Source organism: Pelobates fuscus, chromosome 8, assembly GCF_036172605.1.
Source record: "Pelobates fuscus isolate aPelFus1 chromosome 8, aPelFus1.pri, whole genome shotgun sequence".
Classification (NCBI taxonomy): Eukaryota; Metazoa; Chordata; class Amphibia; order Anura; family Pelobatidae; genus Pelobates; species Pelobates fuscus.
In genome coordinates, this window is record NC_086324.1 from 135,599,402 (window position 1) to 135,613,554 (window position 14,153).

The 14,153-nt window shown below is 39.3% G+C and overlaps 1 protein-coding gene across 3 annotated transcripts in view; it reads right to left on the reverse strand.

Moving 5' to 3' along the window:
- GPRC5B (G protein-coupled receptor class C group 5 member B) overlaps positions 1-11,837 on the reverse strand; it is a 64,594-nt gene extending 52,757 nt beyond the window's left edge. For all 3 annotated transcript variants that reach the window (XM_063430334.1, XM_063430337.1, XM_063430336.1), the window contains exon 1: positions 11,544-11,837. The gene's annotated coding sequence lies outside the window, so the exon portion shown is untranslated. The remainder of the gene's footprint in view (positions 1-11,543) is intronic.
- Positions 11,838-14,153: the final 2,316 nt, after the last annotated feature.

Below are 14,153 nucleotides of genomic sequence, written 5' to 3' on the forward strand. Positions count from 1 at the left end.
TCGGTAATTTAAGGCACTTAATCCAGATAGCTGCCCTGTATATGCTTACAGTGAGCATTTCTGTCCTTTTTTTCACAGGCAGTAAGGGTTCTATGTGACCTTGCAATACAGAGCTAGCTAAATAAAGGGAAATTATGTCAAGTCCTGGTTTTATGATTGCAAAGGTCTATGAGTGTCATTTTATTGCTACAAAAGGCACACAACGGACACACAACAAAACTAGGGAATCAAATGTGTAAATAAAAGAAAAAAAAATTACAATTCTGTATTAACATGCCTTCTTGCTTTCTGGCATGATAATATACAGAATATTGAGAACTACTGTGGGGGGGCACCTTTTCTTAACTGACCTGCCCCTTTTATTGTCCCCTGCCCCCATCCCACATCCCACATGCTGTTACATGTTAATAGTTGTGTGAATTTGCCCAGAGCTTTAGAGATCTGTCAGTTAATCTTGTTTTCTATTTCCTTTGTATTTCAATAGATCATTGTCTTTTCTAAGTCTAAGTGGATAACCACACTTAGTTTAGAGGCAGTATTCTAATCAAAGACTCAATGGTAGGACGATTAACTAGATGTTTCACTACATCACTGATTAAAAAAACAGCATCCTTGGGAGGAAGATAAAAGTAAAAATAAAACACTTTTTTTTTTTTTTAAACAGCACTTTTCCCTGTCATTCTGCATTTAACCCCATTATATAAAACCTTCTGCCTCTTGAGGGATGAGAATATCCTTTTTACCCAACATTTAAACCTTTTTAAATATCCTTTTTAGTCTAAACATTTAAACCTTTGAGTACCAGATATGTGGACTGTGCTTTGCATAATAGTGTGTAGGGTATGCCTTTGACACACAAAGGGTTAAAGAAACACTCTGGTCACCATAATATCTTCATTTAAATTAAGTTGTTATGGTGTCAGGAGGCCCTTGAGCGCACACTTACCATCACCAATATGCAGGTCCCCCCTGATGGCGTCTAGACCTGGTTACAGGATGCGCAGAGTGACGCAGAGGCTTAGAGTGGTCATCCAAACTCCGGCCCCCCAGATGTTGATGAACTACAACTCCCATGATTCTCTGGCTATCTATGTAATTTAAAGAATCATGGGAGTTGTAGTTCAGCAACATCTGGGGGGCCGTAGTTTGAGGACCCCTGCTTTAAGCCAATCAGTAGGTTCCCATTCATAAAAAAAAGGTACAATGGGAAGCTACTGATTGACTCAGAGTATTAAATGACTGCCCTAAACCAATCAGTGGCGCCCCTGCCCGGCGGCGCTTCATGCTTCCTGTAACTGAAAACCAGAAGCCGGATGCCACCTGCAGTTCCAGCAGATCGGCAATGGAGGCAAACTTTGGGGTTAAACTGTTCAAGAAAGAGGGTGCCCGGTAAGAGGGTGCCCGGAGGCCTCCTGGCACCATAACAACTTAATTTAGATAAGTTATGGTGACTGTAGTGTCCCTTTAAGGCCACTAATCAACAGCATGCTTTGCATAATCACTGCACATGGTACAAAGAGATTGGATGGATGGAAGGACTGATAGCCGTATAGATAGATTAGATAAAGGAAATAGATAGACACAGTGGTGGCACTTACAAAGCGAGAGCCCTGGTGCGAGAATTTTTTGTAGATCCTCAACTGGATTTGCCAACTGGGAATCTACCATTTGTTCACCATTGTATGGTTGTATTTGTGAGCAGTGTCTGTGTGCTTGCACGTATGCATGTTTTTGTAGGGGGCATGTGTAATGAATGCAAGTGTGCTTTTGAATATAGTGTTGCTGTTTGAATGCAGAGGTGTATTTGGGTACAGTGTTGGTGTTTGAATGCAGGGGTCTATCTGTGTGTAGCGTTGGGTTTGAATGCGGGGGGGGGGTATATAAACAGAGTTGATGTTTGAATGCTAGGGTGTTATCACATTTAAATAAACACACGTGACACTGATATACACATTTATATATACATTGACTATTGTAACTCTCTCCCAATTGTTCTTCCCAAAAGCCGTATTGCCCCGCCAGACTGATTTTCCTCTCTAGTCGGTCCTCTCATACCCCTCTGTCAGTCCTTACATTGGCTCTCTGCATCCTATAGGAGTTAATTAATTAAAAGTACTTATCCATACCTAAAAAGCACTGAACAATTCTAGCCCCTCTTATATCTTAGATCAATAAATGTATGCCCCTTCTCTGTCTCTCCGCTCTACCCATGACCTTCTCCTGTCCGTTGCTCCCACCCGTACGGCCAAATTACGCTTGCAGGGTTTCTCGCGGGCGGCTCCCTTCCTATGGAATAGCCTGCCTACCTTCATCAGACTCTCCCCTAGTCTTTAATCGTTTAAGTGCCTTAAAACCCATCTTTTTAGGAGAGCTTATGGCCTCCCAGAGTTACCTCTACCTCACATACCTGTATCTTGCTCTCTCCTAAAGGGCAGCACTCTACTCTCTCCTCCAGCTCTGCTTCACTCCAACCTTGTTTGATTGCAATTTCCTGTCCTATTGTGTTTTATGCCCCACCTCCTATAGACAGTAAGCTCATTTAAGCAGGGCCCTCTTCAACCTATTGTCCCTATAAGTTTTTATAATTGTCTCCTTTATTGTTAAATCGCCCCCTCTTAAAATATTGTAAAGCACTATGGAATACGTTGGCGCTATATAAATACCAATAATAATAATAATAATATACACTAACACACATATAAACATATTGGAACACACATACACACAAATACACACTGAAACAAACAAACAAAAATATATATCCATACATACACAGATACACATACACACAGATATACACACTGAAACAAACAACATACATACACACATACACATATAGAAGACCAAAAATGTATATTGTAGGCACCCTCCTACTTCCATACTTTAGACTTCTATCCGTTTTAGTGGGACTGGCTGAAACTGCAAGGAGATTGCTGCACGGCGCTCTGTCAGTCATTTGCACCGGCTGCACCACCAGTAGTTCTGACCCATGACAGACAGAAACACTGATAGCTAGAGTCAGACAGACAGCACAGACTGATGGAGAGGCAGGCAGACATACATACAGACAGTCAGCTGGATAGATAGATAGACAGACAGACGGACGCCTTCTACGCTACCTGTAAGATAATATCCCTTATTGATGCACTTAAACATCACAGCTTATAATTTCAGAATTAATGCTGTTTGGTAGTGGAACTGATAATATTTAAATATCTGACGGGTTTTGAACAAAAAAAATAAATTGCACTATTCATGCATGTCCAAATTCTTGACCAATTCACGGATAACTCATGTGTCGTATTCCGTCACAGAGGTATGTTTCTTTCAATGACTTCACATCTCAGACATGCTAGGTACATCTGTTTCCACAATGAGGAACGCTAAACAATATCTAGTTAGTATGCAGGAGAAGGACAGATTTTCTTTCTCCCTGCACCCTGCATAATGACAGTTGACTCTTTTCTGGCTCTGCCTCCAGGATTCTACAGAAATCCTGACCCCATTCACAGTGGGGTATGGCTAAGCAGACTAATGACTCTTGAATTAATAATGCAGAGAGGTGATGCAGTAATTTACTCTTTCTATGGAGGCATGCTATATATTGCACATTAATGGCTGCTTCATTCCTTTGTTCTGAAGCGTGAGAATCTTTTTTTAAAAAAACCATATGCTTTGTAAATACCAGTTAATGGATTGGTGGTAACTGCTTAAGCAGATGCAATCATGTCCACATTCAATGTTAGAATATCCAGGTCTGGTTTTCTTAAAAATCAATACAAATCCTCATCTAAATGCCATTTTCTAACTTGTCTGATCATCCTTCACAAACATGAGCAGTAGTTTAATTAACTATTTTCAGACAACTTTAAACATTTTATATCTCATTCTAAATATGGCGCAACATATAAGTAGCTTATAGTTTGGTTGAGGCCATGACCCCCACTCAGCCTTATGTCTCATATTCTCAATGTTTCAACCCACATTTTATCTTATTTTATTTTTATTACTGGTGGGAGGAGGGGGAGGAGGGGGGGGAATAGTAGAGTATTGATAAACCAATAGAAAAGAAATATGAACTCTGCCCATGAGCTGGCATCTAGAACGTACAGCCCTTTATACAACGTACTAAGCTAGATGGCGCGTGAGCTTACAATCTAAAGGGTATGATGGGGACTTGGGACAAGAGGGAGCTTTTTATTATCATAAAGAGTTATGATGTATTTAAGCTTAAAACATTCCCAGCATGTAATGTAAGATGGAAAAACAATAGAACTATGCTGTATTATTGATCGTGCTAATATTTGCCTCTATTTTCGCAGTCTGTTGCAAATTTATGTTGCTGTTTATTAGACTAGAAAACAAAAAATAATCTAAAATTTTTTTCACGATTTAAGTTAAATATGATCCAATTGGAACCGAATAAGGCATTCTGACAGTTCTGCCCAAGGGAAACATTAAAGTATTTTCTAATATGTTATTTATTCTTGTTTGACCAGTGCTTATGACATAAACAAAGTGTCACAAAAGATATGGAAAATACATTAGTCATACTATAAAGTTGTAACATAGACATTATGTTAAGATAGACGTTAACACTGTCTTTTAATATATGGCTTATTTGTATGAGTTTGTTACTATTGTACTCTTTGTTCTTCTCTCTGCAATAATGTGGAAAATACTAGCCTCTGTCTGATATTTTGCATTGTTAAATATTTTTGGCATACAATGTTATCAGATCTTCTTCCAGAATCTAACATTAGATATGGAAAACTGAGAGAACAAACACAGAATGTTGATACTAATTTCATTGTCTTAATAAAGAATGTTATACAATACTTAAAGCTGGTACATAAAGAATTGCTCATTCGAACTGAAAACCGCTGGTGTACCTTTACAATGTCAAATGCTTCCTGTAGTTATTGGTTAACCTCTCGGAGTAACATGGGGACGTTTGGGCCCCCTTTTACCTTGCAGAACTGCTTTAAAGGCTGATATAGGCCCAAGGTCTTAGGCATTGTTTCATAACTTTTTCCAGAATGATAATTTTTTTTTAAAGGTATACAGGAACTCCCCCTGATAGTGGGGCGATGAGGCCTTGAAACCTGTGTGCTAATAACCTTTATCTGATCATAAGCTATTGATATGTCTCCTGCCACCTAACCATCTCGATTTCAGTGGAATAGCCCCAAATTTCAGGTCCTGTCCTGCAGTTTGAACTTTATTGCCTGGTGTCCCCAAAAAGCATAGCACACGTGGATCATTAGACAGAGAACAGTGCCCCTTGCATGGTCTGCCCTTAATTACCTTGCCTGTTTGACTGGCAGGCAGCCTGGCGTGTATTCATGTCAAGCCTATCTGTTATTAATTTGGGTGGCCATTTACAATTGGGTCTGCTCTCGTTGAGTGGAGCCAGTGAGGCAATCGCTTCACTGACCCATAACTCCCCCTTCTCCCCCCCACCCACCTGCACTCTTCTTGGAATGCCAATGTTGGGGCAATCGTATCACTGATCCTTTACCCCCCTCCCTGCAATACAAAGAACCAAACTTGAAAACAAAATGTAAGTGATATACCCTATACCCAAAAAATGTTCAAGTGTGAGTGCAGCACATATATATTATTACACTTACACCTCAGATATTTAGGGGATTGTAGTAATACTCCCCATGAGAGTATTATGGGGGATGTAGTCTGCAACATCTGGAGTGCCGAATGTTGCATATCTCTGCCCTAGACACTAGTTTGCTAATCTATGTTCGGGGAATTTTCCCTGAACATAGATTTGCGGGATTCCATTTGCGAGTAAGCTAATCTATGTTTGGGGAAGTTTCCCCGAATATACAGGGAGTGCAGAATTATTAGGCAAGTTGTATTTTTGAGGATTAATTTTATTATTGAACAACAACCATGTTCTCAATGAACCCAAAAAACTCATTAATATCAAAGCTGAATATTTTTGGAAGTAGTTTTTAGTTTGTTTTTAGTTATAGCTATTTTAGGGGGATATCTGTGTGTGCAGGTGACTATTACTGTGCATATTTATTAGGCAACTTAACAAAAAACAAATATATACCCATTTCCATTATTTATTTTTACCAGTGAAACCAATATAACATCTCAACATTCACAAATATACATTTCTGACATTCAAAAACATAACAAAAACAAATCAGTGACCAATATAGCCACCTTTCTTTGCAAGGACACTCAAAAGCCTGCCATCCATGGATTCTGTCAGTGTTTTGATCTGTTCACCATCAACATTGCGTGCAGCAGCAACCACAGCCTCCCAGACACTGTTCAGAGAGGTGTACTGTTTTCCCTCCTTGTAAATCTCACATTTGATGATGGACCACAGGTTCTCAATGGGGTTCAGATCAGGTGAACAAGGAGGCCATGTCATTAGATTTTCTTCTTTTATACCCTTTCTTGCCAGCCACGCTGTGGAGTACTTGGACGCGTGTGATGGAGCATTGTCCTGCATGAAAATCATGTTTTTCTTGAAGGATGCAGACTTCTTCCTGTACCACTGCTTGAAGAAGGTGTCTTCCAGAAACTGGCAGTAGGACTGGGAGTTGAGCTTGACTCCATCCTCAACCCGAAAAGGCCCCACAAGCTCATCTTTGATGATACCAGCCCAAACCAGTACTCCACCTCCACCTTGCTGGCGTCTGAGTCGGACTGGAGCTCTCTGCCCTTTACCAATCCAGCCACGGGCCCATCCATCTGGCCCATCAAGACTCACTCTCATTTCATCAGTCCATAAAACCTTAGAAAAATCAGTCTTGAGATATTTCTTGGCCCAGTCTTGACGTTTCAGCTTGTGTGTCTTGTTCAGTGGTGGTTGTCTTTCAGCCTTTCTTACCTTGGGCATGTCTCTGAGTATTGCACACCTTGTGCTTTTGGGCACTCCAGTGATGTTGCAGCTCTGAAATATGGCCAAACTGGTGGCAAGTGGCATCTTGGCAGCTGCACGCTTGACTTTTCTCAGTTCATGGGCAGTTATTTTGCGCCTTGGTTTCTCCACACGCTTCTTGCGACCCTGTTGACTATTTTGAATGAAACGCTTGATTGTTCGATGATCACGCTTCAGAAGCTTTGCAATTTTAAGAGTGCTGCATCCCTCTGCAAGATATCTCACTATTTTTGACGTTTCTGAGCCTGTCAAGTCCTTCTTTTGACCCATTTTGCCAAACGAAAGGAAGTTGCCTAATAATTATGCACACCTGATATAGGGTGTTGAAGTCATTAGACCACACCCCTTCTCATTACAGAGATGCACATCGCCTAATATGCTTAATTGGTAGTAGGCTTTCGATGCTATACAGCGTGGAGTAAGACAACATGCATAAAGAGGATGATGTGGTCAAAATACTCATTTGCCTAATAATTCTGCACTCCCTGTAGATACGCAAGATTCCATTCGCGAGTGAACTAATCTATGTTCGGGAAAGCTTCCTTGAACATAGATTTGCAGGATTCCATGCCCTAGTAAACTGGTCTATGTGCGGAGGAATTCCCCCAAACATAGACCTTCTTTCTAGCACACGTTTTCTCCCGAAATAAGACCTCCCCCGAAAATAAGCCCTACTGCATTTTTCCGGAAAAAAATTAATATAAGACCCGGTCTTATTTTCAGGGAAAGACGGTATCTCTAACTTTCTCTCTTACTCTAACAGTCTATCCCCCTCAACCTCTCTGTCTCTTATCTCAAGGAAAGGATGAGTTAAAGACTATATTTTCTGAGGTTTCTGGATGAAAAAATACACATTTAGTTATAATTAATTAAAGGTAAATACTTTATGAAATATTATAGCCTTCCCCAAATGTTTCCTTTTTGTCTATTTAAAAACTGGTTAACGTATACAGATCACATTGTTGTGTTTGCAATCATACATGACTAGCTTCCTAAATGTCTTTTTTAATTACTTTACATGCCTCAGTAGCTCCCAGTACATGAGCAGCCCTGGGAAGGGTTGGCCAGCGATCCGCCAGTCAGCCTGGCATTCACACACGCTGGATTGACATGCACCAACAGAGCATCTACCCCTTCCATCCTAACTACAGACCTCCTATTGTTAGGAAGTATAAAATTATTCCATTAAAAAAAAAAAATGTAAATAAATACATGCATATTTAATTGAGCAGAAAATATAGTTATTTTTAGCTATTAAAGCGGAAGTGTCACTTTTCATTTTTACTGATTAAGACTGCGTTGGAATTTCACTGAAATAGGGACTACTGTGTCTTACGGACAAACCTGAGGTTGACAAAAATGTGCAGTTCTGCCGACTGTGGGATTCTGCCGGCAGTTTATCGAGAATCCCACAGGATAACAAAGCAGTTGTTGCTTTGGGGGGGAAAAAAATAGTCAACGGAAGAAGGAATTTGGGGGTGTACAAAATGCGGTAAAAGCACTATTCTGGCCAATATACGTTCTCAAACTATGGAAAAACAAATGGCAATGTGTGTTGCACACAGCTTATAACAACATTTGCTTGAAAACTGCAAAAATATCCCGTAGGTAATATAAAACTGAGATAGTATAACCATATCATACATATTTAACATAACCTAGGCTACAAATCCACTGTTGGGACACTAACAACCAAACAAAAATCCATAGCACATCAGATCTGGTTTCCTAGCCACAAATATATATCAGGGAACTAACAAAGAAGATAAGATTTTTCTGAGGACTAGGAAGTTTGTGTTTCCCTTTCATATCCTTGAAGTGGCGCCTTTTTCGTGAATGGCTCAGAGACCACTTAATACAAGGCCTGGTAAAGTTTGTACACTCAGCCAACTCTAATCAATATGACATGTTTCAGACACTGGACACCATTGTATGGCAACCATGGCTTGATTTATTACCAGAGCAAGCAGGGCTATCCTACATACTTAGCTCATTAGGCCTCATTTTTTTTGGGGGGGGGGGGGTTTAAGGAGGCCAGGAGTAACCTAATCCCTTCTTGACCCCTTCCTGCCAGTCTGCTCTGGTAGTGTTTAACCTTTGCCATGTGTCATGGTCCAGCAAGGAAGAAACAAAACGAACTAAACAGCTGTTAACTCTTTCAGTGCCAGAAGGCAAGCCAAAGCCTCCTTTGCACAGTCCTTGTCGCCTCTTGCAAACTGTTTCATTAACTTTTTTTGTCACGGTTACTTGTTGTGTCCTTTAACAACTTCACTGTGATGCAAAATATATTAGTGATTTATTAGAAAAAAAAGTTATAATTATTTGCACATTAGAAAGCAACTTTGGTTTACGTAGCTCGATCTACTAACACAGAATGGTTTTCCTGCCACATAGTTCCCACCAGAAACGAGTTGTGACCAGAAGAAACCAGCTGGGTCGGCCAGTGCTGCCATATTATTATCTGTTCAACTCAGTGAGTTGCCTATTGACCTATGGGAAACACATCTTCAAGACATCTGCCTGTGTGAGCAAAGGGTATTAAGTCTATGGAGACAATAGCAGAAGGACCCACTGTGCAGCCTGAATTAAACAAAAGCAGCGCTTGCCCTGGGCATACCAAAATTATCCACCAATGAATGTTTCCACCGCAGAGGTTTTTTTTAAATTATAAAATAGACATTGAGAATGAAAAACGACATCAACAAAAAAACCCACAAAAATAATAATAAAAAGTCCAAAAAAAATTCCACTATTGATTTACTAGTGCCTGCAATTACTAGATACCTTATGTTGAAAACAATCATTATCAATCACAATAATCTTTATTTTTTTAACAGGACCCATTTATTGTGATTATTACCTTTATAGTGTGATTATCTCTCATTTTTAAGTACATCCGATGGTTGTACGTGTTATTACCCAACATATATGCACATGGTTAGCAGATAGTTGGCTACATAATTGTATGAAAAAGAGTTTTCATACTGTGTATTTATAGAGAATAAACCATCACAAAACGAAAACATTATCCAATTATTTGAACACTATGAGAGTATTCTCTTATTTACTTCTGCATAAAAACCCTTAAGGGTACACATGAATAAAATGTTTATATTCAATATTCATGCAAATATGTGCATTGTTAATTTATGTGTCACTGTCATAAACATTTATTTTTGCAACAAATGTGTGATTTAAATGTGAAAGGCATTGCAAACGTAGTGTTTTCAGTTAACTAGAATGTCAGCTCAGTGGGGCAGTAACAAAGTCATGGTGGTAACAACACATAATGACAATCGGCAATAGGGGTGCTATCCTGGTGGAGTCTGGGTTTACATTGCAGTCTGGGAAAAATCAATGTGTACCATTCTATGTTATAGTTGCTATATATACAAGCAATGTATCCATGTACTAATAATTGAGAAGTGAGTATGCTGAGTAACCACTATCTGCACACTTCCAGACACCTCTGCACCAAACTACACTGGGGATCTTCTAAGTAGTAGTTAAAATTAAGCTCAGATTTCCAAGTTTGTTATTGGTAGCTGAGGATCTTAAGTGTTTGAGTCCATAAGAACTGAAAAGCCTGTGTTATGTAAGCAACAAGTAAAGTCCTCTGCATTAATCACATTAACAAACAAGTCACAAGGAAACACAGCATTGAGCTAAATGATGAGATGGATTACCACTCCCAATATGCTGAGCAGTCCAAAACCAATATAAAAACTGCTAAAAATCATGAGCTTCATTCAATATATATTGTATTTTATAGTGGCTAATAACTTTATTAAAAAACAATCTAAATCATAATCAGACATTTTACATCTAGTCAGCATCAAGCATAAAACTGGGAGAGGAGCCCTAATCGGCCATTAAACAGTTAACCAGCCTGTAAATGTCCCCATCATATGATTTACTGCCATGACCCCCTGATCATCAGCCAAGATTTCATGTACAGCTTGTACCATTGCTTGCATCGATCAATATGTATATGAAGTGATAGCCGCATGATCAGATAGAGATTTGCTTGTATTTTTTTTTACTAATATTTACCATGCACAAAAGTTTACTGCATGTATGTACACAATAAACTGAATCCATGCATTCATTATATTCCAGTACTTAAAAAAAATGTGTTCTATATTGTCATATATATATATATATATATATATATATATATATATATATAACGTATTTATGAATCTATCATCCATCCATTTGTCTATCTATATATTTAATTAATTTAGATATAGTTTATGTATTTTTTATTTTTTTGTAAATTTATTTATCTATAAAATATTTTACCAGGAAGGATACATTGAGATTTCTCTCGTTTTCACGTATGTTTTTTTTTACGTGCAGTTAGTGCCAAAACAGTTATAAATTCTATTTACTGATCGCAGGAATCCCATGGCCCATGCAGCGTCTGACTGCCAGATAGGCGATCTGCGTATTTGCTGGCACATGAAGGGTTAAGTCGTGTGTTTCTAAGCATCTTACAAGAAAGGTGCATTCAGTGCTGCAGGCATGGTCAGCTGCCCAGAGCTAATCTGCTCTGCTCTTTATATTGAATAACATTAGAAACAACACATACTGGTCTTAGAAGTGTCAGATTGTAACTTACAGTCAGATGTGTGATTGCAGGCTGTGCTAGGGAGCTCTTGGTCACATAGAGAAGTCACATCTCTGCATTATCTGGGACCCCAGTGCAGAGATTCCACAGAGCAGGGAATAGAATCCTGTTGTTGATACTGTTGCAGCAGATCAGTTATCCTGTTTCAATGACCCCCCCAAAGAGGCTGTTTTGTTTTCCCTTAGCCTTTTATGTTAAGCTTTTTCCAAAATTGTCAGCTACAAAAATCCCCAGTTACTGCTGACACCTCTAACAGTCTACTGCAGTACCACTGCTGCTGGTAGCCCAGCCCACCCAGGCTCCAGACACTCCCCATAGCATGACGTGTGGACCCAGCTCTCTCCTCTCTAAACATGTGAATCATGCATTGCCCTTTGTTGTTGGCATTGGCAAGGGTACAGCACGCATGCATGGTCCATTTGATGTAGGGTTGTTGGATTTAACTGCTGGGAACTGACCTGCACACACTAAGAGCCCTGTGCATTTTATATTGGCTAGATTTTGTTAGATGCAATTAAAGGGGGGGAAAGGGGCATTTATGTGAAGTTATGTCTGAAAACACAAAGCTAGTAAATAGAAGTTTTAACTTGTATATGACCATAATTAGGGTTACCAAATCTAATATGATTTCAGGGACATATATCATGTTGATGGGCAGCACATGAAAAGCGTTGCCCTGTAATATGTAGAATTCAGAAATGTGATGTATTAGATTAAGTAATTAGGCAATGATGAAGAATCCTGCAGACTATCCTTCATAAATACTGCAGGGCATCCCTTTTCATGCGTTTTTATAAATATGACAAATGTATGTGTGTCCCAGAAAACATGGTGGATATGGTAATCCTAACTATAAGCACTGTATTAAAGTATATATAGACAATATTGTTTTAGCTTTGTGACAGAGGATGCAAAATGAATATAGCACAAGCACGGTATGTGAGGAGAGGTGACATAGATGCAATGTCAAAGCTGTAAAGGAATGTAAAGGGACACTATAGTCACCAGAACAACTGCAGCTTAATGTAGTTGTTCTGGTGTCTACTCCTTGTCCCTGCAGGCTTTTTAATGTAAACACAGCCTTTTCAGAAAAAGGCAGTATTTACATTGCTGCCTAGTAACACCTCTAGTGGCAGTTACTCAGACGGCCACCAGAGGTGCTTCCTAGTTCATTGCTTTGAACTAGTGCTCTGCATGGAGGCTCTGAACGTTCCTCGTAATGAGGCATTGAAGCAATGCATCTCTGTGAGGAGATGCTGATTGGTGCAGCGCAGAGTTTTGCCGCACATGCCCAATAGCCTCCCAATGCTTTCATATGGGAAAGCATTGGATTGGCTGAGATCATCATGATCTCAGCCACAGAGGTGGGGTCAGTGGCGGTGGGATCAGTACGACTTGGGAGAAAAGGTGGGTAAAATCACCTTTTCAAAGGGAGGCAAGAGGGACTGCGAATCTAAACAGTTGTTTTACCACTATAGTGTCAGGAATACATGTTTTTTTGTGTTCCTGACACTATATTGTTCCTTTAATGCCTTCATTTTTTTTTCTGCTGACAGGGTTATTCCTGTAAATTGAGCATTCCAAGTGAATTCAAAATTAATTTCAAATTTAAGGTCAAAATAGCTAAAAATAAAAACAAATTGCTAATTCAGCTATACTATTGGTTTGGCTACTTTGACCTTAAATTTGTAATTTAAAGAACAGACAGAGATACTCAAACCGCTGGAGTGATCCAGGCTGGCCGAGTATACAACTGGATATGATAGGAAAATAAATAGAATAAATGCAATCTAGTAGAAACACCAATAAATAATAGTGAAAAACTTGCCTAAATGGCTCACCTCTATGTATATCAAGTGATACCTAAGTGCCTACAGAGCTCCAAATAGTGCTAACTGGCTAATGACTTTATTGAGTAGAAGAATGGTCAAGTCCAGAGCTAGGAGCGTAGAGAGTAGGTGTATGTCATTCGACTGACATGGGTATCTGGGGTATAGTCACGAAAGTATAACCTCAGACGGTTCTTATGCCGTGTAGCTGGTGAATGACTCTAACTCTTAATAGTCTATAAGTATGCAGTATCAGAACTGTAGTGCACTGAGTCATAGACCAAGCTGGCATATGGGGTAGCATATAGCAATTCCTTGTATGTAATGAAAGGAAGGAATCTAGCATATGGGAGGTAGTGAAAATGTCCCCCTAAATCAATAGCTAGGTAACTGTAACGCTAAACAAATAATGGTTGCAGTATATACACTGGAAACCCCAACTTATTGTTTCTGTGAGAGAGAATGCTCAACAGACAGTTAAAAGTGACCAAAACCCCAAGTAAGAAATAGAGGTGAAAGAGACAAAGATTAAAGTGGCTCCATGTGCAGAACCATACTTAGAATGTTGGTTGCCTGCACATGGTGATAGATAGCCCTAAGTGAAATAAAGTGAACGAAAAGAGCCCATAGAGCCCGACGCGCGTTTCGGTGCTTGCTTAGATGCACCTTCGTCAGGGGCTAAATTTGTAATTTACCTTGAAATTCTTAATTTAGGAAATAAACCTGTGAGATTTTTTATATATAATAAGTATATGTTATGTTGAAATTTTGT